Source organism: Oncorhynchus masou, chromosome 11 (genome assembly GCF_036934945.1).
Source record: "Oncorhynchus masou masou isolate Uvic2021 chromosome 11, UVic_Omas_1.1, whole genome shotgun sequence".
NCBI classification, from domain to species: Eukaryota; Metazoa; Chordata; class Actinopteri; order Salmoniformes; family Salmonidae; genus Oncorhynchus; species Oncorhynchus masou.
Genome location: NC_088222.1, coordinates 53,070,114 through 53,095,160, shown reverse-complemented (window position 1 = coordinate 53,095,160; position 25,047 = coordinate 53,070,114).

Sequence of the window (25,047 nt, the reverse complement as noted above, 5' to 3'; positions counted from 1 at the left end):
CGGTAGGGAGACATGTACAGAAGGAGGCATCATCCAATACTGCTGTGTCATAACCACAAACATCCAGAATGAAGTGTACCCACACTGAGTTTAAAAAGAAAAATCACACTCTCACTTCCATGTTTTAAATTGATCCCACAGATATGGGATCATTAGAATTGGCATGGAAGGAAGAAGGAGGCCTGCTTTGATCCCATGGCGGTAGAAGGCAGACAGCTTAAGAAGAGTGAGTGGGAGGGAAAGATTAGATGAGTGGAGGGGAGGGAAGGAGGGGTGAGGAGTGGATAGGGAGGGAGGAAGAGATGCCCAGACTTATTAGAGAATGGTACATCTCTCAACCTGAATTCCATGTGTTGGGTGCGGAAGGAATGGAGGGATGACAGGGATGGAAAAGAAGTGCGGAAATGAGGGAAAAGAGGGGTGAAGGGAACAGATGGAGGGAAAGGAATGATGCAGTGGGGGCTTGTGATAGGGGAGATCTTCATGGGATGTTGATATCCCTCTGCTGGTGTGGGGACAGTGTTTTGGCCAAGTGTGTGGGGTCATGTCCTGCCTGACTGGCTCTGTCCGGGGGTATCGTCAGACTGGGCCCTGACCCTCCCTGTCTCAATCTCCAGTATCTATGCTGCAATAGTCTATGTGCCATGGGGCTAGGGTCAGTCTGTTATATCTTGTGTAATTCTCCTGTCTTATCTGGTGTCCTGTGTGATCTTAAGTATGCTCCCTTTAATCCTCCCATCTCTCTCTCGCTCTCCCTCTCCCCTCCCGGAGGACCTGAGCCCTATGCCCATCCCTCAGGACTACCTAGCCATCAAGCTAACGAAGTTAGTCCTAGATGAGTTTTCCAATGGAGACCTCCAAGTCCGGAGAAGTCAATGAACAGTTCCAGGGCTGTAGGAGCTGTATCTACTGCGCTTTGTTTTAGGACAAACTGTATCATTCAGAGTTACAATGCTGCATTTGTTTGCTTGCCGAGGGCTATAGGCTTGAGGTGGCTTCCTTGATCACGCAGGTCGTCAGCCTACGTAAGGACCTGGGGAAAACGCCGAGTGGAATGTTTACCTTTTCTACACCGGTGGTTGGGCGCCGTCCGGTTGTTTGGGCGCTGTTCGGGCTTGTTGGATGGATCTCAGCCTTGTTGTTTGTCTTTATCCGACTGGCCAGTGTTGCCCGGTGTTCATTTGCCAAGGGAGCCATCTCCTGCCTCTCCTCCCCCATCTGATAGTGGAGTTGAAGGAGCACAGCAAGAGGAGCATGGCAAATAAATGATGGTCGCATGTAGGACTGCGGCGGTCATGAAATTTTGTCAGCCGGTGTTTGTCAAGCAAATAACTGTCGGCCTCACGGTAATTTACCATTGACTAACATAAACACATTTAGCAACTCCTGGCTTCCACGCATAGCCTACAAGCCAATGATGCATACCTTTGGAACATCTACATTTTAAAAAGTCTAATAAATCTATGGTGGCAAGAAAAAGTATGTGAAGCCTTTGGAAATACCTGGATTTCTGAATAAATTGTTAATCATTTTTGATCTGATCTTCATCTAGGTCACAACAATAGACAAACACAGTCCGGAGCTAATTTGGAATATTTTTCAGTGTTTTCGTGACTGTAATTTCCGGGCGATTTCTCAGCCAAACGTGAAGAACAAACGGAGCTATTTCGCCTACAAAAATAATATTTTGGGGAAAAATGAACATTTGCTATCTAACTGGGAGTCTCGTGAGTGAAAACATCCGAAGCTCATCAAAGGTAAATGATTTCATTTGATTTCTGAATAAATTTGATTTCTGAATAAATTGTTAATCATTTTTGATCTGATCTTCATCTAAGTCACAACAAACACAGTCTGCTTAAACTAATAACACACGTTTAATTATACGTTTTCATGTCTTTATTGAACACACCGTGTAAACATTCACAGTGCAGAGTGGGACCCTCTTTTGGCAGCAATAACCTCAACCAAAATTGGGAATTCATTTTTTCTGTCAATGATAGCAAGCTGTCCAGGCCCTGAGGCAGCAAAGCAGCCCCAAACACTGATGATCCCTCCACCATACTTTGAAAAATTTCAAATAACGAATGGAGGACGTTTTCCCTGTGGTCCGTTTTCATGCCAGCAAGGTAGGCTATACTTGGTTCATCCTGACCCGTCCCGTCACTTCGTGGTGGAGACCGATGCTTCGGATGTCAGAGTGGGGGCTCTCTTGTCCCAGCGTTCTGCCCTGGAACTCAAGTTACATCCCTGCACTGCCTTCTCCCATCACCTCAACGCCATGGAGAGGAGTTACGATGTGGGAAATTGTGAGCTTCTCACAGTGAAGATGGCGTTGGAGGAGTGGAGACACTGGTTGGAGGGGGCGGAACAAACGTACATTGTGTGGACGGATCACAAGAACCTGGAATATCTCCACACAGTCCAGCGTCTCAAGCCCAGGCAAGCTAGAAGGGCCCTGTTTTCACCCAGTTGATTTTTTCCCTCTCATACTGACCAGGATCCAAGAATATCAATCTGGATGCGTTGTCACAGCGCTATAGCCCCGTGGCTACAGACCCCGAGACCATTCTTCCTACCTCGTGCCTGGTGACGGCACTCAGCTGGGGAATAGAAAAGCAGGTCCCTGAGGAGCAGCGTTCCCAGCCGAACCCTGGGGGGTGTTCCTGATGGGACCCTGGATGTTTGTTCCTAAAAGGTCAAACAAAAAGTTTTGTAGTGATTCCTATGTTGTTGATGTAAATAATATTTGTTTGTCTATGGTGTGTAATGAGGAGCAAAAGAGACATTGCACTTGACACATTTATGAAAGGTTTTTTCCCAATTACTAATAAGCATGCACCCATTAAGAAAGTGACTGTAAAAATGTTAAATCCCAGGGGATTGAGGAGGAAATTAAAAATTGTATGGTTGAGAGGGATGAGGCAAAAGGATTGGCAAATAAGTGTGGCTGTACAACCGATTGGCAAAAGTACTGCAAATTCAGAAATCATGTGACTAAACTGAATTTAAAAGAAACTACACTATTAAACAAGATAAATTACATAACGAATGATAGTAAAAAGATTTGGAGCACCTTCAATTACATTTTAGGAAAAAAGCAAACTCAGTTCCAATCATTCAGTGAATCAGATAGCTAATTTATCACAAAACCGACTGATATTGCCAACTATTTTAATAATTTTTTCATTAGCAAAATTAGCCAATTTAGGCATGACATTCCACCAACAAACACTGGACACTCCACATTCAAGTATATCTGAACAAATTATGAAAGAAAATAATTGTTATTTTGAATTCCGTAAAGCTAGTGTGGAAGAGGGGATTTTTTGTTGTTGCCTATCAACAATAAAAAGCCACAGGGGTCTGACAACTTGGATGGAAAATTACTCAGGATAATAGCGGACGATAATTGTTATGAACTTGAGTGAAGACCCAAACGCGGTTTTAACAGAAAACAGAGTTCTTTAATAAAAACAGGAATGGCATAAATCCTCTTCCAACGTAGTCAATGGAACAAAAGAACGTAGTATAATGCAGGTTGCACCTGCCATGCAGACTCCGACAGGACAGGACAAGGTGGAAGCAAACGAGACGACAGCTTGCTTCTGGCATCAAAAAACACAAACAAGAATCAGACACTGAAAGTAGCAGGAACAGAGAAAGAAATAGAGACCTAATCAGAGGGGGAAGAGAGAACAGGTGGGGAAAGAGAGAATGAGCTAGTTAGGAGAAATGTAGAACAGCTGAGGGATGAGAGACAGAGAAGGTAACCTAAAAAGACCAGCAGAGAGAGAGAATGAAGAGAAAGGACAGGAACAGACATAACAAGACATGACAGTACCCCCCCACTCACCGAGCGCCTCCTGGCGCACTCGAGGAGGAAACCTGGCGGCAACGGAGGAAATCATCGAACAGCGAACGGTCCAGCACGTCCCGAGAGGGAACCCAACTCCTCTCCTCAGGACCGTACCCCTCCCAATCCACTAGGTACTGATGACCACGGCCCCGAGGGCGCATGTCCAAAATCTTACGAACCCTGTAGATGGGTGCGCCCTCGACAAGGATGGGGGGGGAGGGACGAGCGGGGGCGCGAAGAACGGGCTTAACACAGGAGACATGGAAGACCGGGTGAACGCGACGAAGATAGCGGGAGAAGAAGTCGCACTGCGACAGGATTAATGACCTGGGAAATACGGAACGGACCAATGAACCGCGGGGCCAACTTGCGAGAAGCTGTCTTAAGGGGAAGGTTCTGAGTGGAGAGCCATACTCTCTGACCGCAACAATATCTAGGACTCTTGGTCCTACGCTTATTAGCGGCCCTCACAGTCTGCGCCCTATTACGGCAAAGTGCCGACCTGACCCCCTTCCAGGTGCGCTCGCAACGCTGGACAAAAGCCTGAGCGGAGGGGACGCAGGACTCGGCGAGCTGAGATGAGAACAGCGGAGGCTGGTACCCGAGGCTACACTGAAAAGGGGATAGACCGGTAGCAGACGAGGGAAGCGAGTTGTGGGCGTACTCTGCCCAGGGGAGCTGTTCTGACCAAGACGCAGGGTTACGAAAAGAAAGACTGCGTAAAATGCGACCAACAGTCTGATTGGCCCGTTCGGCTTGACCGTTAGACTGGGGATGAAAGCCGGACGAGAGACTGACGGAAGCCCCAATCAAACGGCAAAACTCCCTCCAAAATTGAGACGTGAACTGCGGGCCTCTGTCGGAAACGACGTCAGACGGAAGGCCATGAATTCGGAAAACATTCTCGATAATGATCTGAGCCGTCTCCTTAGCAGAAGGGAGCTTATCGAGAGGAATGAAATGAGCCGCCTTAGAGAATCTATCGACAACCGTAAGAATAACTGTCTTCCCCGCTGATGAAGGCAGTCCGGTGATAAAATCTAAAGCGATGTGAGACCACGGTCGAGAGGGAATGGGAAGCGGTCTGAGACGGCCGGCAGGAGGAGAGTTCCCAGATTTAGTCTGCGCGCAGACCGAACAAGCGGCGACAAATCGACGCGCGTCACGTTCCCGAGTGGGCCACCAGAAACGCTGGCGAATGGAAGCGAGCGTACCCCGAAGGCCGGGGTGGCCGGCTAACTTGGCAGAGTGGGCCCACTGAAGAACGGCCGGACGAGTAGGAACGGGAACGAACAGAAGGTTCCTAGGGCAAGCTCGCGGCGACGGAGTGTGAGCGAGTGCTTGCTTTACCTGCCTCTCAATTCCCCAGACAGTCAACCCGACAACACGCCCCTCAGGGAGAATCCCATCGGGGTCGGTGGAGACCTCAGAAGAACTGAAGAGACGAGATAAAGCATCAGGTTTGGTGTTTTTGAGCCCGGACGATAAGAAATAACAAACTCGAAACGAGCGAAAAACAGAGCCCAACGAGCCTGACGCGCATTAAGTCGTTTGGCTGAACGGATGTACTCAAGGTTCCTATGGTCAGTCCAAACGACAAAAGGAACGGTCGCCCCCTCCAACCACTGTCGCCATTCGCCTAGGGCTAAGCGGATGGCGAGCAGTTCGCGATTACCAACATCATAGTTACGTTCTGACGGCGATAAGCGATGAGAGAAAAATGCGCAAGGATGGACCTTGCCGTCAGAGAGAGAGCGCTGAGAAAGAATGGCTCCCACGCCCACCTCTGACGCGTCAACCTCAACAACAAACTGTCTAGAGATGTCAGGTGTAACAAGAATAGGTGCGGATGTAAAACGATTCTTAAGAAGATCAAAAGCTCCCTGGGCGGAAACGGACCACTTAAAGCACGTCTTAACAGAAGTAAGGGCTGTGAGAGGAGCTGCCACCTGACCGAAATTACGGATGAAACGACGGTAGAAATTAGCGAAGCCCAGAAAGCGCTGCAGCTCGACGCGTGACTTAGGAACGGGCCAATCAATGACAGCCTGGACCTTAGCGGGATCCATCTTAATGCCCTCAGCGGAAATAACGGAACCGAGAAAAGGGACAGAGGCGGCATGAAAAGTGCACTTCTCAGCCTTCACATAAAGACAGTTCTCCAAAAGGCGCTGGAGGACGCGTCGCACGTGCTGAACATGAATCGAGAGAGACGGTGAAAAAATCAGGATATCATCCATGTAAACGAAAACAAAAATGTTCAGCATGTCTCTCAGGACGTCGTTAACTAGTGCCTGAAAGACAGCTGGAGCGTTAACGAGGCCGAAAGGAAGAACCCGGTATTCAAAGTGCCCTAACGGAGTGTTAAACGCCGTCTTCCACTCGTCCCCCTCCCTGATGCGCACGAGATGGTAGGCGTTACGAAGGTCCAATTTGGTGAAAAACCTGGCTCCCTGCAGGATCTCGAAGGCTGAAGACATAAGAGGAAGCGGATAACGATTCTTAACTGTTATGTCATTCAGCCCTCGATAATCCACGCATGGGCGCAGGGACCCGTCCTTCTTCTGAACAAAAAGAACCCCGCGCCGGCGGGGGGAGGAGGAGGAGACTATGGTACCGGCGTCGAGCGAAACCGACAAATAATCCTCGAGAGCCTTACGTTCGGGAGCCGACAGAGAGTATAATCTACCCCGGGGGAGTAGTTCCCGGAAGGAGATCAATACTACAGTCATACGACCGGTGTGGAGGGAGAGAAGTGGCCTTGGAACGACTGAACACCGTGCGCAGATCGTGATACTCCTCCGGCACCCCTGTCAAATCGCCAGGCTCCTCCTGTGAAGAAGAGACAGAGGAAACAGGAGGGATAGCAGACATTAAACAGGTTACATGACAAGAAACATTCCAGGATAGGATAGTATTACTAGACCAATTAATAGAAGGGTTATGGCGCACTAGCCAGGGATGACCCAAAACAACAGGTGTGAAAGGTGAACGAAAAATTAAAAAAGAAATGGTTTCGCTATGATTACCAGAGACAGTGAGGGTTAAAGGCAGCGTCTCACGCTGAATCTTGGGGAGAGAACTACCATCTAAAGCGAACAAGGCCCTGGGCTCCCCTAACTGTCTGAGAGGAATGTCATGTTCCCGAGCCCAGGTCTCGTCCATAAAACAGCCCTCCGCCCCAGAGTCTATCAAGGCACTGCAGGAAGCAGATGAACCGGGCCAGCGGAGATGGACCGGAAAGGTAGTGCGTGATCCAGAAGGAGAGGCCTGAGTAGTTGCGCTCACCAGTAGCCCTCCTCTTACTGATGAGCTCTGGCCCTTTACTGGACATGAGGTGACAAAATGACCAGCGGAGCCGCAGTAGAGACAGAGGCGATTGGTGATTCTCCGTTCCCTCTCCTTGGCCGAGATGCGAATACCCCCAGCTGCATAGGCTCAGCATCCGAGCCGGCGGGGAGGGTGGCAGTGATGCGGCAGGTGGCAGTGATGTGGAGAGGGGAGCAACGGAGAACGTGAGCTCCTTTCCACGAGCTCGGCGACGAAGATCAAACCGTCGCTCTATGCGAATAGCGAGAGCTATTAAGGAGTCCAGACTGGAAGGAACCTCCCGGGAGAGGATCTCATCCTTAACCTCGACGTGGAGACCCTCCAGAAAACGAGCGAGCAAAGCCGGCTCGTTCCAGTCACTAGAGGCAGCGAGAGTGCGAAACTCAATAGAATAATCCGTTATGGATCTATTCCCCTGACATAGGGAAGACAGGGCCCTGGAAGCCTCCTCGCCAAAAACAGAACGGTCAAAAACCCGTATCATCTCCTCCTTAAAGTCCTGATACTGGTTAATACACTCAGCCCTCGCCTCCCAGACTGCCGTGCCCCACTCACGCGCCCGTCCGGTAAGGAGAGAAATGACGTAGGCGATGCGGGCTGCGCTCCTGGAGTAAGTGTTGGGCTGGAGAGAGAACACCACATCACACTGAGTGAGGAATGAGCGGCACTCAGTGGGCTCCCCAGAGTAACACGGCGGGTTGTTGATCCTGGGCTCCGGAGACTCGGAAACCCTGGAAGTGGGCGGTGGATCGAGGTGGAGTTGGTGAACCCGTCTTGTGAGGTCGGAGACTTGGACGGCCAGGGTCTCAACGGCATGTTGAGCAGCAGACAATTCCTCCTCGTGTCTGCCTAGCATCGCTCCCTGGATCTCGACGGCGGAGTGAAAAGGGTCCGGAGCCGCTGGGTCCATTCTTGGTCTGATTCTTCTGTTATGAACTTGAGTGAAGACCCAAACGCGGTTTTAACAGAAAACAGAGTTCTTTAATAAAAACAGGAATGGCATAAATCCTCTTCCAACGTAGTCAATGGAACAAAAGAACGTAGTATAATGCAGGTTGCACCTGCCATGCAGACTCCGACAGGACAGGACAAGGTGGAAGCAAACGAGACGACAGCTTGCTTCTGGCATCAAAAAACACAAACAAGAATCAGACACTGAAAGTAGCAGGAACAGAGAAAGAAATAGAGACCTAATCAGAGGGGGAAGAGAGAACAGGTGGGGAAAGAGAGAATGAGCTAGTTAGGAGAAATGTAGAACAGCTGAGGGATGAGAGACAGAGAAGGTAACCTAAAAAGACCAGCAGAGAGAGAGAATGAAGAGAAAGGACAGGAACAGACATAACAAGACATGACAGATAATGTCACTCCTATTTGCCATATCTTCAATTTAAGCCTACCACAAAGTGTGTGCCCTCAGGCATGGAGGGAAGCCAAAGTCAATCCGCTACCTAAGAATAGTAAAGCCCCCTTTACTGGCTCAAATAGCTGACCAATCAGCCTGTTACCAACCCTTAGTAAAGTTTTGAAAAAATTGAGTTTCACCAGCAGACTTTAAGCACGCTTATTTATTAAAATTTAATTTATCCTTTATTTTACCAGGTAAGTTGACTGAGAACATGTTCTCGTTAATAGCACAGCACTTACACAACAAGCACAGCACTTACTCAACAAGCACAGCACTTACACAAATTACTGATGATTGGCTGAGAGAAACCGATTATACAGTGAGGGTTGTTTTGTTATGGCTTTCAAAATTAATTGTATTATTTCAAAAATTAATAGCATTGTATTTGGCACATATCATTCACTAAACTAAATCTTGTAATAAATAATGTAGAAATTGAGCAAGTTGAGGTCACTAAACTGCTTGGAGTAACCTTGGATTGTAAACTGTCATGGTCATATTAACTACAACAGTAGCTAAGATAGGGAGAAGTCTGTCCATAATAAAGCGCTGCTCTACCTTCTTAACAGCACTGTCAACAAGGCAGGTCCTAAAGCCTCTAGTTTTGTCGCACCTGGACTAATGTTCAGTCGTGTGGTCAGGTGCCACAAAGAGAGACATAGGAAAATTGCAATTGGCTCAGAACAGGGCAACACGGCTGGCCCTTGGATGTTCACAGAGAGCAAACATTAATAATATGCATGTCAATCTCTCCTGGCGCAAAGTGGAGGAGAGACGGACTTCATCACTACTTGTATTTGTGAGAAGTATTGACATGTTGAAAGCACCAAGCTGTCAGTTTAAACGACTAGCAGACAGCTCAGACACCCATACATAACCCACAAGACATGCCACCAGAGGTCTCTTCACAGTCCCCATGTCAAGAACAGACTATGGGAGGCGCACAATAATACATAGAGCCCTGACTACATGGAACTCTATTCCACATCGGGTAACTGATGCAAGCAGTAGAATCAGATTTTAAAAAACAGAAGAAAATCGAACTTATGGAACAGCAGGGACTGAGAAGCAACACAAACATACGCACAGACACGTGCATGCACACACGATAACATACGCACTATACACACACGTACACATGGATTTTGTGTTGTAGGTATGTGGTAGTGGAGTAGGGTCCTGAGGGAACACACTTAGTGTGTTGTGAAATCTATTATAAATGTATTGTAATGTTTTTTAAATTGTATAACTGCCTTAATTTTGCCTGACCCCAGGAAGTGTAGCAGCAGCTAATGGGGATCCATAATAAATACAGTACATTACAATGGAACCCTGACCTGTGCATCGGACTTGCGCTCCCTCGCTCTCTGGCTCTCTCTCAACTGTCTTTGTGCTTGTCTCCAACCCCCTCTAGGTGTCGCCCATCTTCCCCATTAGTCACCGTGTCTCAACATCTGCATTGCTTGCTCTTTGAGGTTTTAGGTTGGGTTTCTGTATAATACTTTGTATAAGCATCCACCAGCCCAGGGTTTAGAGTTCACACGGTTATACTTGATGTATTACATATGCACATATGCCATGCCATTTACACAGTACACTATAGTCCCTCTTACGCTCCATTCTCTTTTTACGATCTATTTCTAGTACTATTTTCCAGCAGTACATCTGGTGACCTTTATAAGTCATGAAACCTGTCTCTACTCATGTGAACCAAAAGGTCTCCATTTAAGCTTCCCTTTTCTGTCCTCCACTCTTTTCCCACAACATAGATTGGAAAGCTAGCTATTTGAACCATTTCATTCACACAGAAAAGAGGAGGACACACATGCCATTGTGGATAAGACGAAATAAGCCATATACACTTCCTGCTCATGGAGACCTTATGAAGGGCTTATGGAGACCTTGGGAAGGGCTTAAGGAGACCTTGTGAAGGGCTTATGGAGACCTTGTTAAGCCAACACAAAATGACTGGGGGTGTGTCCAAAATGGCGCACTATCCCCTTTATCGTGCACTACTTTTTATCAGGGCCCATAGGGCAGTGGTCAAAAGTAGTGCACTACATAGCAAAAAGGGTTCCATTTGCGATGCACTTGGTCTGTATGCTGTACATCTCTGGTCCTAATCTAATGGCCCCTGGCTGCCCCACACGGAGTCCCCCCTCATCTGGCAGTGTCACACACAGAGGTACAGCAGGACAGGAGATAACGGGGTCCACACCTGAACAGCACATCCACACATACATACATGCAAACACGTAATGAAGCACTGGCGAGAAACAGATGAATGCAAAGAGAAACATGACCCACACACTTCATCCAATCATCACATTCCCATTTCAACCTCTCAGCAAATCAGGATGCATGGCAGATTCCAGGGGACATAGCTAGTAGCTGTACGGCAGGGCAATTCAACTATATTCTTACGGGGGCATGATTTGAAAAAGGTTATTTATAGGGGGGCCAGACATTTTCCACATGGGATCACTCTTCCTGCAATAGGTATAAAAACTATGCACAAACACAATTATCTTCTAAAAACTATGCACAAACACAATTATCTTCTAAAAACTATGCACAAACACAATTATCTTTATTTGTTTTTTAAATGGTGCCGGAAGAAATGGCAAGAGTTTTACGAGAACCCAACCAAAAGTTTTACGAGAACCCAACCAAGAGTTTTACGAGAAGCCAACCAATTGTGCTATTATGTGTTTTTTTTCCGCGTTATTTGTAAATGATTTTGTACATAATGTTTCTGCAACTGTATCTTACAGCAAAAAAAGAGCTTCTGGATATCAGGACAGCGATCACTCACCTCGGATTAAACAAAGGTTTTTTCTACAACGAGCAAGACACACAGGACATTCTCCAAACACCCGACAGGACCGACATCTCCGTTATTTGCAAGAGGAAGAAACACAGGTACACAGAGCGGGATGCCTCGTGAGGTCCCGCAGAAGGCGAGTGGGAAAGCTGCCATTACCGTCAATATTACTCGCCAACGTGCAATCATTGGACAATAAGTTAGACGAGATACGATCACGAATATCCTACCTAACGGGACATCAATGTGCATATTTGTAAACAACAGCTGGTGCACGAAATCTATGGAAGTCTCTAGATTTTGCTCACCTGAAGTAGAGTACATAGTGATGAATTGCAGGCCACACTACTTACAGTGGGGCAAAAAAGTATTAAGTCAGCCACCAATTGTGCAAGTTCTCCCACTTAAAAAGATGAGAGTGGCCTGTAATTTTCATCATAGGTACACTTCAACTATGACAGACAATATTAGGAAAGAATATCCAGAAAATCACATTGTAGGAGTTTTTATGAATTTATTTGCAAATTATGGTGAAAAATAAATATTTGGTCACCTACAAACAAGCAAGATTTCTGGCTCTCACAGACCTGTAACTTCTTCTTTGAGAGGCTCCTCTGTCCTCCACTCGTTACCTGTATTAATGGCACCTGCTTGAGCTTGTTATCAGTATAAAAGACACCTGTCCACAACCTCAAACAGTCACACTCCAAACTCCACTATGGCCAAGACCAAATAGCTGTCAAAGGACACCAGAAACAATTGTAGACCTGCAACAGACTGGGAAGACTGAATCTGCAATAGGTAAGCAGTTTGGTTTGAAGAAATCAACTGTGGGAGCAATTATTAGGAAATGGAAGACATACAAGACCACTGATAATCTCCCTCGATCTGGGGCTCCACGCAAGATCTCACCCCGTGGGGTCAAAATGATCACAAGAACGGTGAGCAAAAATCCCAGAACCACACGGGTGGACCGTGTGAATGACCTGCAGAGAGCTGAGACCAAAGTAACAAAGCCTACCATCAGTAACACACTACGCCGCCAGGGACTCAAATCCTGCAGTGCCAGATGTGTCCCCCTGCTTAAGGCCCGTCTGAAGCTTGCTAGAGAGCATTTGGATGATCCAGAAGAAGATTGGGAGAATGTCATATGGTCATATGAAACCAAAATATAACGTTTTGGTAAAAACTCAACTCGTCGTGTTTGGAGGACAAAGAATGCTGAGTTGCATCCAAAGAACACCATACCTACTGTGAAGCATGGGGGTGGAAAAATCATGCTTTGGGGCTGTTTTTCTGCAATGGGTCCAGGACGACTGATCCGTGTAAAGGAAAGAATGAATGGGGCCATGTATCATGAGATTTTGAGTGAAAACCTCCTTCCATCCGCAAGGGCATTGAAGATGAAACGTGGCTGGGTCTTTCAGCATGACAATGATCCCAAACACACCGCCCGGGCAACAAAGGAGTGGCTTCGTAAGAAGCATTTCAAGGTCCTGGAGTGGCCTAGCCAGTCTCCAGATCTCAACCCCATAGAAAATCTTTGGAGGGAGTTGAACGTCCGTGTTGCCCAGCAACAGCCCCAAAACATCACTGCTCTAGAGGAGATCTGCATGGAGGAATGGGCCAAAATACCAGCAACAGTGTGTGAAAACCTTGTGAAGACTTACAGAAAACATTTGACCTCTGTCATTGCCAACAAAGGGTTTATAACAAAGTATTGAGATAAACTTTTGTTATTGACCAAATACTTATTTTCCACCATAATTTGCAAATAAATTCATTCAAAATCCTACAATGTGATTTTCTGGATTTCTTTTCTCATTTGTCTTTAATAGTTGAAGTGTACCTATGATGAAAATTACAGGCCTCTCTCATCTTTTTAAGTGGGAGAACTTGCACAATTGGTAGCTGACTAAATACTTTTTTGCCCCATTGTACATAGAGAGATTTCAGGTATACTTTTTGTGGCTCTTTATTTACCACCACAAACAGATGCTGGCACTAAGACCACACTTAGTCAGCTGTATAAGGAAATAAGCAAACAGGAAACCACTCACCCAGAGGCGGCGCACCTGGTGGCCGGAGAATTTAATGCAGGGAAACTTAAATCAGTTCAACCACATTTCTATCAACATGTTAAATGTGCAACCAGAGAGAAAAAAAATTCTAGATCACCTGTACTCCACACACAGAATGTCACGCCCTGACCTTAGAGAGACGTTTTAGTTCTCTATTTGGTTAGGTCAGGGTGTGATGTGGGGTGGGCATTATAATGTTTTGTATTTCTGTGTGTTTGGCCGCGTGTGGTTCCCAATCAGAGGCAGCTGTCTATCGTTGTCTCTGATTGGGAATCATACTTAGGCAGCCTGTTTTGCCATCTTAGTGGTGGGTAGTTGTCTTTGTTAGTGGCCTGTATAGCCAAAGTAAGCTTCACGGTCGTTTCTTTATTCTTTGTTTGTTGGCAACATTTATAAATAAAAAGAAATGTACGTTTACCATGCTGCACCTTGGTCCGGTCATTTCCACCCTGACGACAATCGTAACACAGAGACACATACAAAGCTCTCCCTTGTCCTTCATTTGGTAAATCCAAGCACAACTCTATCCTCCTGATTCCTGCTTACAAGAAAAAATAAAGCGGGAAGCACCAGTGACTCTGTCTATAAAAAAAGTGGTCAGATGAAGCAGATGTTAAACTACAGGACTGTTTTGCTAGCACAGACTAGAACATGTTCCGGGATTGTTCTGATGGCATTGAGGAGTACACCACATCAGTCACTGGCTTTATCAATAAGTGCATCGGGGATGTCTTCCCCACAGTGACTGTACGTACATACCCCAACCAGAAGCCAAGGATTACAGGCAACATTCGCACTGAGATAAAGGGCAGAGCTACCACTTTCAAGGTGCGGGACTCTAACCCGGAAGCTGACAAGAAATCCTGCTATGCCCTTTGACGAACCATCAAACAGGCAAAGCGTCAATACAGAGCTAAGAATGAATCAAACTACATCTGCTCCGACACTCGTCTCATGTGGCAGTGCTTGCAAACTATTACAGACTACAAAGGGAAGCACAGCCATGAGCTGCCCAGTGACACGAGCCTACCAGACAAGCTAAATCTCTTCTATGTTCGCTTCAAGGAAAGCAACACTGAGGCATGCATGAGAGCATCAGCTGTTCCGGACGACTCTGTGATCACACTCTCCGTTGCCGTCATAAGTAAGACCTTTAATAGGTCAACATACACAAGGCTGTGGGGCCAGACATATTACCAGGACTTGTGCTCCAAGCATGTGCTGACCAACTGGCAGGTGTCTTCACTGACATTTTCAACATGTCCCTGATTGAGTATGTAATACCAACATGTTTTAAGCAGATCACCATAGTGCCAGAATAACAACCCATCCCTCAAACTAACCAAGACTAATGAGATGATTGTGGAGTACAGGAAAAGGAGGACAGAGTACGCCCCCATTCTCATCGACGGGGCTGTAGCGGAGCAGGTTGAGAGCACCAAGTTCCTTGGTGTCCACATCAAAAACAAACTAGAATGGTCCAAACACACCAAGACAGTCGTGAAGAGGGCACCACAAAGCCTATTCCCCCTCAGGAAACTAAAAAGATTTGGCATGGGTCCTGAGATCCTCAAAAGGTTCTACAGCTGCAACATCGAGAGCATCCTGACTGGTTGCACCACTGCCTGGTACAGCAATTGCTCGGCCTCTGACCGGAAGGCACTACAGAGGGTAATGCCTTTCGGCCCTTTTGGGGCTAAGCTGCCTGCAATCCAGGACCTCTACACCGGGCGTTGTCAGAGGAAGGCCCTAAAAATTGTCAAGGACCCCAGCTACCCCAGTCATAGACTCTTCTCTCTACTACAGCATGGCAAGCGGTAGCGGAGTGCCAAGTCTAGGACAAAAAGGCTTCTCAACAGTTTTTACCCCCAAGCCATAAGACTCCTGAACATGTAATCAAATGGCTACCCGTACTATTTGCATTGTGTGCAAATCACCACCCACCACCCCCTCTGTACGATACTGCTACTCTCTGTTCATCATATATGCATAGTCACTTTAACCATATCTACATGTACATACTACCTTAATCAGCCTGACTAACCGGTGTCTGTATGTAGCCTCGTTACATTTATAGCCTCACTACTGTATATAGCCTCACTACTGTATGTAGCCTCACGACTGTATGTAGCCTCGCTACTGTATGTAGCCTCGCTACTGTATGTAGCCTCAGTACTGTATATAGCCGCTCTACTGTATATAGCCTCAGTATTGTATAGAGCCTCGCTACTGTATGTAGCCTCAGTACTGTATATAGCCTCGCTACTGTATATAGCCTCAGTACTGTACATAGCCTCTCTACTGTATGTAGCCTCAGTACTGTATATAGCCTCACTACTGTATGCAGCCTCACTACTGTATATAGCCTCAGTACTGTATGTAGCCTCACTACTGTATATAGCCTCACTACTGTATGTAGCCTCACTACTGTATATAGCCTCACTACTGTATGTAGCCTCACTACTGTATATAGCCTCACTACTGTATATAGTCTCACTACTGTATGTAGCCTCGCTACTGTATATAGCCTCAGTACTGTATGTAGCCTCACTACTGTATATAGCCTCACTACTGTATGTAGCCTCACTACTGTATATAGCCTCACTACTGTATATAGTCTCACTACTGTATGTAGCCTCGCTACTGTATATAGCCTCACTACTGTATGTAGCCTCACTACTGTATATAGCCTCACTACTGTATATAGCCTCACTACTGTATATAGCCTCACTACTGTATATAGCCTCTCTACTGTATGTAGCCTCACTACTGTATGTAGCCTCAGTACTGCATGTAGCCTCTCTACTGTATATAGCCTCAGTACTGTATATAGCCTCACTACTGTGTAGCCTCACTACTGTATATAGCCTCACTACTGTATATAGCCTCAGTACTGTATATAGCCTCAGTACTGTATATAGCCTCAGTACTGTATATAGCCTCACTACTGTATGTAGCCTCACTACTGTATGTAGCCTCACTACTGTATGTAGCCTCTCTACTGTATATAGCCTCTCTACTGTATATAGCCTCTCTACTGTTTTTCTGTTTCTGTCTTTTTACTGTTGTTCTTGTTTCTTTACTTACCTATTGTTCACCTAATACCTTTTTGCACTATTGGTTAGAGCCTGTAAGTAAGCATTTCACTGTAAGTCCTGTTGTATTCGGCACACTTTTATTCAAATGTAATGTATGTGTTGGCTTTCCTGTGGTGGCAATCGCGGGGAAATGCTGACATAGGCTCTCTTGAAAGCAATATTACCCTTGCTTTTAACTACCGAACATCATTATGTAAAAATAGATCATGATGCTCAGCAGACTATGAAACAAGCGATGTTGTCAGCTAGATGTTGATAGGATAAAGTGTCATGGTGTTTTTTGAACGAGGGCTCCTTTTGGCACTAAACAGCAGGTTTTTGCAGGCTTTCTTTTGCAGATTTATTTTACACTGAACAAAAATATAAACGCAACTTGCAAAAATGTCAACATTTTTACTGAGTTACAGTTCATATTAGGAAATCAGTCTATTGAAATAAATTAATTTATACATTTCTGGAATTTTTTATTTCAGCTCATACTTTACATGTTGCATTTATATTTTTATTGAGTCTATTAATGTTCAGAATTGGTCTAAGGGTCCTTCTAAATTGATAAAGGGGCCGGATCTGGCCCGCAGGCCACCAGTTGAATAGTCCTTCTGTACGGCATATACCAGCCAGATGCAGTGTTCAGGGTCGAGTTCAAGGTGTCCGATTCATTTTCTGTTGATGCTCCAAATCTCAGTGAAGTATGATGCTCGATACGCTCCCCCACAAATGATGTAAAACCCAGCTGCAAAGAAACTGATCTGAGATGATGCTCAGGCATCACGATCATCATAACCATCATCATTACCACTATGGCTTTTAATTGGCAGAGGCTGTCCTCTTTTGGCTGGGGGCTTTTGTAAAATCTGTGAAAAAGCCAGAGTGAGCCAGCTGAAATATGGCAGTGGGCTTACAGGCAGATCGAGCAGCAGTCTACGAGGACACAAACTCCTGACCCTACCTCATGAATCCGGAGCCATCCCCATGACTCCGGACAGAGTGTCCTTGAAATGGCTTTGCCACGCTGTTTTGACCAGTGCTATAGGCTTGCTACAGGGACATGTTTTTATCCTCTCCTCTCTGCTGACAGAATGTATCCATCCATGAATGACTCTCTCCATTCACAGACTGACCTGCCTGACCCACTTTACTACCAGCAAGACATTTTGTTCTCCTAAAACAAACACATGCACACGTGCATGGATGCATGCAAGCACTAATGCACACACATGCGCATGAACGCATGCACGGATACACACACATTTGTTGTACTATCCTTGTGGGGACCAAAAAATGTATTCCCATTCAAAATCCTATTTTCCCTAACGCCTAACCACTAGCCCTATCCTTAACTCTAACCTTAACCCTAACACCTAAAACTGTCCTTTGATGCGTTGTCAATTTGAAGGTGCTTTGTTCCTGTCCTGATATCGGTAATAGGTTAGTAACTATAGCCGCCTGAGCAGTTCATCCTTTCATTGAAATTAACATACAGCATGTGTCCTAAATGACAACCTATTCCCTATGTAGCGCACTACTTTTGACCAGGGCACTGGTTGAAAGTAGTGCACTGTATAGGGAATAGGGTGCCATTTGGGAAGCACCCTGCATAATGTCACGGTGAGGGCGTTCAGAGGAAATATAACTTCTAAAGGAGTTTGGGCTAGAACAGGAACGGATAAATGCACCCGAGCCAGCAATAAACTGATGCTTTCACTGTACTACAATTTGAAACCCTGTGGCATCAGTCTCCATTTCCCCCTGAAGTGTGTAAAAGCTTTGACATTCCCATAAGAGTTGGCTCTCAGGGAGGAAGCCTTTTTATCAACCTCTCACTAACCCATGAGATATTGCGTTGACACATAGGGAGCCATCGAGGCCTTTACAAGCCCTGACAGAGAGTGTCCGTTTCCCATCAGGTCCGGCGAGCCGAACGCTTCCGTACTGCACCGTATGTAAATGACAGAGAGTCTCAGTGGAGCACGGAGAGCATTGACACGCTGGTCACTGGCTTTTAATGTCCATTAAAAGCAGCAGCGTGGCAAGCTCTCCATAAAGTAACAGCTCCATGACAGAGGAGCGAACCTCTCCCCCCGAGCAGAGCAGGATATGGCCCCTGGGTGAGTTATGATAATGGATGCTCTTCAGCCCATGGCGAAACCAAATGTTACTTTGATTTGCATACTCCCCTTTGGCTCCTTCCATCGATTTTGTTTTCCGCTGAAGAGGGAAGTTGATTGGATTGACAGTTTATTGGATTGATGCTTCATGACATCTGCAATGGAAATGTAATTTCCTCGTCTCTCAAATTCGATTGGCACCAATCTCCTAACTGCTGAAGGTACACTTATTACATTTTAAACAGCAGAATGCAATCAACATTTTATTTAACGTAAAAAGCATTGTATATGACTTTTAGAAAATGCCTTGATACTATTACACAAGTCGATTGATGTCATTCCGTCGATACAAATCAATTCAAAAGTTACAATAAAGATACGTAATACATTGAAACGCTGTGAACTTTATGAACCCCTACTGCAACACTCTGGCTGATAAGGACCCGTTGCATTTACTGATATAATATGGCATGCTTCGTCTCTAACAGCAGGCCTGAGTACACCAGACTCTCACCAGGCAGTGATGCTGAATGGCAAGCCAAAGCACTCTGAGACTCATATCATTTATATTCATTAGCACATGTTGCTGCCAGACCTCCAGATCTCCCTCCATCCCGCGCCCTCCAAGAAACGTCCGTCAAGCGGAGATAGTGTTACTCACCACCCACTAGGGAGGGAAAAATAAAGCAGACAACTTCACACCTGCATTGTTCAAAGACATGCCTAGACACTGGTGGTGCATAGCGGAGGCAGCTGTTTGGATACATGCCAAATACTGTAGGTGAACTCATCCAGTGACCTAGGAAATAGCATTGTGCCTCACTGCAGGGCATAGGCTTACACATCCAACACACAACTTCAAATATCTGGCGAAGAAGCAGACAAACTAACAATCAATTTATTTGGTCTGTGTGGCTATTTCCAGCGGATCAAATCAGATGTACACGCATGATGTCCCCAGCCAGACTACAGCCCATCTTCTAAGCCTCCAAGCTCCGGCCGCCCGACACGGTCTCAAATGGACACAGAGATGGACACAAAGTGAAGCAGATCCAAACGTCTATGGTTCTGTGGCAGCTGCACAGTGGCCAACGCCATCCCAGCCTTGACAGGACCAAACTAAGAGCATTATCCTGCAGCAACATGGTTCCGCCATCTGCTCATGAGAAAGGACTACGGGTGTGTCCCAAATGGCACCCTATTCCCCAAATAGTGCTCTACGTTTGACCAGAACCCAATTGGGGGAAAGCACTGCATAGGGAATAGGGTGCCATTTGGGATTCAACCTGACTGTTCCTCCTCACTGAAGGCAATCTCTGAGAGATAATCAGCATGTAATAGGACCAGGAGACTCACCACTTCAAACAAACATAAGCACGACAACATAGCCTTATAGAGATGTGGATTTATCAGATGGTACATGTTTCAAACCCATTTATTTCCTTTTGTACAATACCAGATGAGATTGGCCTCCACGGGACAGGCCAGCCTCTCTGAAGGAAGAAAGAGAGAATCAAAGAGAGATTGGTTCCTCTCCTATGAGGGCTGCAGATAGGCCTTTCTCTCTGTTCAGAGGAGATTACTACTCAACACATAAAGCAGCTATTGAGACATAGCCACATAGTGGACATGCACTGGTGTATGCTAGTCTTCAAAATCGACTAATTTGGCACGATCAAAGAACTTTCCAGACAGACAAGCGGAAATGTTAGGCAAGAGTACAAATCCAGAATCAGTGAACAAGTGCTTCTCAGAACAGCAAGAGGGGGAGGCAGGCAGAACAGATGCAATGTGTGATGCTCTAGGTGTCCAACAAAGATTTATTGTGGTGCTGCAGCTATTTACAATATAATTAGGGGAGAATTTATGCAGCTGCTGTTCTTCAGCCTTGCCCAGAACCCAAAGTTTTTCCTGTGGCTAGTTTGGTGCCCTTGCAGAAGGGCTGGGTGCCATCACACCTGGCACAGCTGGGGAAACAGATTAGGCAGGCATATGCAGTGGATGCCCGTTGGGTTTTCGAAAAGCCGCCCGGGGACCAGCAGTAAAAAGAGTAATTCAATCACCCTTACTCTCCTTCCTCTCTTTCAACCCCCCCCCCCACTCTTTCCCTCCTCACCCTCACCCCCCCCCCCTCTTCTCCTCGTTTGCCAAGTGTTGGAGATCAGTCAAAGATACGACTGCACACAAAACCCGCCGAGCCCATTAAAGCCGGGGTCCTCCGTGTTAATAAAGTGGAAGTTCATGGAGTAAGGAGCTATCATTTACGTCTCATCTGAGCTAGCCTAGCTGTGTGCAGAGCTCTATGCTGTGGTGTGGTTTGTCCACCGGCCAACCCCCTAGCTCCCCCTCCTCTCCTCGGGACCTCTCCCTGTTCTCTTTAGGAGTAATAGCCCTGGTCTTAAACCTCCTCATGGACATGACCTTTTCACGGTCTCAATGTGCAAATTATTCTTCATTGCCAAGTATTTTCCCGCATCCGAAATGGGCAGTGCACAAGTCATTCGACGGCCGACCAGTCATATATCACATTTGTAATCTGGGGGTTGTATGGATTTCTAATATCCTGCTACAGCGGTTGTACAGATAGAACAGATATGAGTTCTGAGCACACACACAAAAAAACGATTTCTGTCTGGGAAATCCAAATAGCCTACAGTATATACAAGAGATATTATATTAAACATTTTGTAGGTTAGAGGACCTTGGTATACATTTTGGGATTTAAATTGTACTCGAACATTGTATAAGATACAGGGCTCTATTTTCGGCTGGCGTTAAGCCAGCTCAATTGTCAAACGCGTGCTCGTTTGCAATTACCTCTTCTATTTTCAAACCTTAGTGCCTGGATTGGTAATTTACCTGTATCATATGAGCTTGCTTGTGCTGAGGTGGGAGGGGTGGCAACATCTGAGCTGTGTCCTCAAAATGTGAGCCAAAGTGTCAATTTCAGTATGAGACGGTGGGGATAGCAACCGAAAGCTGGTCTTAGCAGTAAAGTGGTTGGTTATGGTATTTGGACAGCGGAAGTGCATCCTATCCAGCAGTGACATTGAACAAGAGAGATGTGCTTTTTGTTCCTTGTATCTCGTATTTAGAAACATGGCGTGTGAGGCCGCTTTGAAATAAATCTTAAACACTAAAAGCTTTATTGAAAGATGAAGTTTGGCAGCAGCAAAACACCCATTTCTTTGTAAAACAGTAAGCAGACGTCCCCTGTTTATCTACAGAGCTTTCGGAAAGTATTCCGACCCCTTGACTTTTTCCTCATTTTGTTACGTTACAGCCTTATTCTAATATGGAATAAATAAAACAATTTATTCAGCAATCTACACACAATACCCCATAATGACAAAATGAAAACAGGTTTTTAGACATTTTTGCTAATGTATTAAAAACAAAAACCAGAAATACCCTTTGATATGAGACTCGAAATCGAGCTCAGGTAAATCCTGTTTCCATGAATCACCCTTGAAATGTTTCTACAACTTGATTGGAGTCCACCTGTGGTAATATCAATTGATTGGGCATGATTTGAAAAGGCACACACCTGTCTATATAAGGTCCCACAGTTGACAGTCGAAGAAAGTGTCCGTAGAGCTCTGAGACAGGATTGTGTTGAGGCTCAGATCTTGGGAAAGGTCCCAAAAGAATTCTGCAGCAATGAAGGTCCCCAAGAACACAGTGGCCTCCATCATTCTAAATGGAAGAAGTTTGGAACCACCAAGACTCTTCCTAGAGCTGGCCGCCCGGCCAAACTGAGCAATCGGGGGAGAAGTGCCTTGTTCAGGGAGGTGACTAAGAACCAGGTGGTCACACTGACAGATATCCAGAGTTCCTCTGTAGAGATGGGCTAACCTTCCAGAAGGACAACCATCTCTGAATACCACACCAATTAGGCCTTTATGGTAGACTGACCAGACGGAAGCCTTGGAGTTTGCCAAAAGGCACCTAAAGACTCTCAGACCATGAGAAACAAGTTTCTCTGGTCTGATGAAACCAAAATTGAATTATTTGGCCTAAATGCCAAGCATCACGTCTGGAGGAAACCTGGCACCATCCCTACAGTGAAGCATCATATTTAGAAACATTTAAGTTATTTCCCTGCAACAATTGTCTTCCGTTTTGTTTGATTAAAAAATAATCCCTTAGCAAAACAGTGTGACCATTTTACTCGCATATACTCCCAAACATTGTTGTGCAACTTGGAAGGATCAAACCCTTTTTTAAATGTTTGCCTAAAATGACTGCCTGTCGCTCAGGACCTGAAGGATATGCATATTATTGATACTATTTGAAAGGAAACTGGGTTGGCACTGTTCTGCCAGCGGCTATGGAATACTGACCTGTTCACCAGACGTGCTACCTGTCCCAGACCTGCTGTTTTCAACTCTCTAGAGACAGCAGGAGCGGTAGAGATACTCTGAATGATCGGCTATGAAAAGCCAACTGACATTTACTCCTGAGGTGCTGAATTGCTGCACCCTCGACAACTACTGTGATTATTATTATTTGACCATGCTGGTCATTTATGAACATTTGAACATCTTGGCCATGTTCTGTTATAATCTCCACCCGGCACAGCCAGAAGAGGACTGGCCACCCCTCATAGCCTGGTTTCTCTCTAGGTTTCTTCCTAGGTTTTGGCCTTTCTAGGGAGTTTTTCCTAGCCACCATGCTTCTACACCTGCATTGCTTGCTGTTTGGGGTTTTAGGCTGGGTTTCTGTACAGCACTTAGAGATATCAGCTGATGTAAGAGGGCTATATAAATACATTTGATTTGATTTGAATCCTATAGAACATTTGTGGGCAGAACTGAAGAAAGCGTGTGTGAGCAAGGAGGCCTTCATACCTGACTCAGTTACACCAGCTCTGTCAGGAGATATCAGCTGATATATGAAGGGCTATATAAATACATTTGATTTGATTTTGATTTGAAACACTTTGAAGTTTGTGGAAATTTGAAAATTAATGTAGGAGAATATAACACATTTGATCTGGTAAAAGATCATGCAAACAAAAAACATGCATTGTATTTATTTTTTAATCATCTTTGAAATGCAAGAGAAAGGCCAAAATGTATTATTGCAGTTTAGGCGCGATTTAGATTTTGGCCCCTAGATGGCAGCAGTGTGTGTGCAAGTGCAAAGTTTCAGATTAATCCAGTGAAGCATGGCAATGCTGGACAATATTTTGTATCAAGTCTGCCCAAATGTGCCGAATTGGTCAATTGATACATTTTCAAGTACTGTACATAACTATAGAGAGCATACATAAATGATATGCTAATACAACATTTAAGTGTACACACTCCTAGAATGTCTTACATGATGTATCATTAGCTTATACACTAACTTTCACACATCTAGATAACCAAGTGGGGGTGGGGGTGGAGCCAGAGACAGCAGGGGTTCAAACTATAGAACCAAGTTCCTACATTTTAATCTAAAAATGGATTTTATCAAACAAACCTATGCTACCTTTTATCTCTGGGAATGTATCCAACCAGCTGCCATGCTAAAAGTTCTTTGTTGTTGTGCACTCTCCTCTTTTGTTGTTGTGCACTCTCCTCAAACAATAGTATGGTATTTATTCACTGCAATAGCTACTGTAAATTGGACAGTGCAGTTAGATTAACATGAATTGAAGCTTTCTGCCCATATAAGACATGTCTATGTCCTGGAAAGTTTGCTGTTACTTAAAACTGTCATGCTAATCACATTAGCGCACGTTAGCTCAAACGACCCAGTATAGGGACATCCATCCTGTCAAGGTTTTTTAATTTAGGAGTGCATAGAAAAAGTAAGGATTCTAGCTTTATTATCTCAAACATTTTTCATTGTGCTCCTACATAAATGTATTTGTGTGCACATACATTTTTCAACTTAGGCGCACGTGTGCTCCTCGTAAAGAAAATTCAGCGTTGAGCCCTGCTTTAGCCAGGTATCCATAAAAGACATGCGTTGCATTGTTCACAATTCACATCGGCCTACCTGCAATAGTCCATTCGGCTTGCATCCATCCAGATTTTCAAAGAGCGCCTCCTGTCCAGTTGCCTAAGACGTGCTCCTCCAAACGTAGGCTATTCACATTTTTCAGTCCTGTAATGCCATATCAACGGTAGGCCTAGACTATATCTTGCTTATTGAGAACCTGCCTCACACACACCATACAGTTTATGGGAGCCTAGTCCTAATACTTAATGCCATGCATTAAGAACTATACTCTTTGAAGCCAATTACAACAATGATGACTGTCAAAACACTGTAATTTTCTTTTTCTGTTGCTATCAAGTGTTATTGTGGCCTATGCGATTTAATAAGCTGTAGACTCAAGCCACAATG